The sequence below is a fragment of the Penaeus monodon genome, chromosome 36 (genome assembly GCF_015228065.2).
Source record: "Penaeus monodon isolate SGIC_2016 chromosome 36, NSTDA_Pmon_1, whole genome shotgun sequence".
NCBI lineage: Eukaryota > Metazoa > Arthropoda > Malacostraca > Decapoda > Penaeidae > Penaeus > Penaeus monodon.
Genome location: NC_051421.1, coordinates 27,517,380 through 27,520,276, shown reverse-complemented (window position 1 = coordinate 27,520,276; position 2,897 = coordinate 27,517,380). Strand labels below are relative to the sequence as shown.

The window sequence follows — 2,897 nt, the reverse complement described above, 5'->3', positions numbered from 1 at the left end:
CCTTCAGCAGACAAAGCTCAAAAGAATTAAAATCTACATATAAAATATTGAGATTTAATAAATCTAACAAAACATAAATATATTAACAATTAAATTAGTTGACGGACTTTGTAGACTATATATCATAATTAATAATATAATCATAAAATAATCATACAATTAACAATTATGATATATGTATACATACATATAATATATAATATATAATATATATATATATATATATATTAATACATATAAATAATATATATATACATATATATAATTATATATACAAAATATATAATATATATCATAATTATATATTATATATATATATATATATATACATATATGTTATATATATATACTATATATATATATATATATATATATATATATATATAAACACACACACACACACACACACACACACACACACACACACACACACACACACACACACACACACACACACACACACACACACACACACACACACACCAGGGATGTTACGGGGGAGGAGCCCCCACCCACCACACCAAAAGTATTGTCTTCACCTTGGTATACTGATGCACTAAGGTTGGGTAAATTAAAGATGACATTCTTGTAGAGGACTAAAAGTTGTAGTCATTTGGTACAAGAAATAATCTGCTGACATGAATGGTAATGCCATAAATAATATAAAAAGATCATAGAAAATATATTCCCGAGTTTCAGCTCTTTTGCCATGCATACTGAGATGAAGACAATGTTTCCCCCATCAACCCTTCCCTCACGCAATGCCAAAGCACATGCCATGTCACGGCAACTTAAAATTTTGAATAAATTTTCTGATGTGGGGTTGGAGACTTTGTCTTTGGCAAGTGCACTGGTATGGTAAAGAATTACCCAATTCTCTTTATCTGTAAAATGCTAAGTAAAAACAAAAATATTCTTATTACAAATAAATATACTGACTATCATACTAACGTCCAAAAGAAATCTTACACATTTTTCTGCAATCCACAAAAGGCCAGCACTCCAACCGGCTGCCGGTCACACAGCCAATACCTTTGTACTATCAAAAAGAATCAAATAGAGAGAAAAAACAAACAAACAAGCAACTGTTAATAAATATAACAAGAAGGATGCTAGCAAAATTGACTATGTTGCAGTATGGGATGTTTTACAAAATCAATTTCAATAACAAAGGAAGAAATACAACTGTGTCATTTCTAGGTGTCTTATCTAGAAAATTAACCACATCCCGGTTAATACATATCCCCATCACTCTTTCTATTCAAACACGAGACTCATAATGAAAAATACTTCCCCTAGGCTATAATAATGTAGATTATCGAGATGTAAACCTAACAAAACATTAAAGACATATCAATAAAGGTTTAGATGAACAAAACAATGTTTCCTATTTCCTGCATATGTGTAAACGATACAGGTATTTCCTTTTACACGACACACAATAGTATATTTAACAAAGTATATCTATAATAAGTAGTTCGTTTTACGGAGGCTATGGGTATATTTTTTGCCTTTGCTCTTCACGGACTCCTAGCAAATATAGCATAATTATATTGGTTTCATCACGTAAAGACGAGTTTAAATGGTGTGGACTTATACACCTATCAACGCCCGATCTTTTCTTCTCAGATTGAACTAGAAATATGTTCTCTTAACTCAGAGAATCGCAATTACTTATAAAATGCGAAGGATTGTCTTTCTCTCTCTCGCCTTCCTCGCCGACTGAGTGAAATTATTTGCAAATTGGTCGATCTTTTTTGGTAAACTGTCAAAATGATAGAAAAGTGGAATTAAATCAATAAAAGAGTTGATATATTGTGGTAATTTTTTTTTATCAATATGTTTTTTTTTCTCCCTGCATTCCTTCCTATTCACCGACTGTATGCATCAATCAGAAATTAGTCATTTATTTCTGGTGAACCTTACCTATATCACAGCCTATATTTACTCTATATCACAGCCTCTTCTAATAATTATGTACTTAAAAAGATACTCCACTATTTTGTGTGTGTCTGACATCATATCAATAGCAAGTCCTGACTATTTTTTTTTCGTCACAATACTGAACGAAGTCATTTGCAAATTCATCGATCACCTCTGCGGTAAACATACGTAAATATACAATTAGAATGGCATTTTTTTCATGGTTACAAGTTAATAGGACAGTAAGATGTAAAAATGAATATGAAAATATGAACTGATTCATTCTATATTTATTGATTGTGAAGCGGCGCAGCAAGGCATTTTGGAACACGTGGGGATGAAGCCACTGAGGGCCTTTATGTTTTTCCAGTCATTTGAGCCAAGTACACATACGCACAATATATATATATATATATATATATATATATATATATATATATATATATTATATATATATATATATGTTATATATAGTTATTTGTTGTGTGATATGTAATATGTATTAATATATAATATATACATAAACATAAAATATATACATAATATATATACTGTTGTGTGTGTGTGCATATTTATGTGTTGTGTGTGTACACATGCATATGTATGTACACAACATACACACACACACACACATACACGAACACACACTTGACACACACACACAACTACAAACACACACACACATAATAAAATCATAAATAATAATATCATATATACATATCAATATATCCACACACATATATCAACCACCATCATACAATGCATGTGCTTGTTGTGGCGTATACCCCACATGTGTAATAAAATCTAATATGTATATAACACACACACACACACATACAACATAACACACACACAAACACACCATCATACAACACACAAGACACACACACACGTAACAATGACACACACACACCACAACGTACACTCACACACACCCGGCCGAAACCCAATATTTAGTTATCTTATCTATAATA

General features: G+C 30.9%; 1 protein-coding gene across 3 annotated transcripts in view; it reads right to left on the bottom strand.

Annotated features, from left to right (window-relative positions):
- Positions 1 to 1,734, bottom strand: part of LOC119595427 (fukutin-related protein-like) — a 10,733-nt gene extending 8,999 nt beyond the window's left edge. Inside the window, exons 1-2 of one of the 3 annotated variants that reach the window (XM_037944534.1) lie at positions 1,675 to 1,734; positions 970 to 1,039 (exon numbers count right to left, since the gene is read on the bottom strand). The gene's annotated coding sequence lies outside the window, so the exon portion shown is untranslated. The remainder of the gene's footprint in view (positions 1 to 969; positions 1,040 to 1,674) is intronic. The other 2 variants (XM_037944537.1, XM_037944536.1) reach the window with 2 other exon arrangements.
- Between the last annotated feature and the right edge of the window lie 1,163 nt (positions 1,735 to 2,897).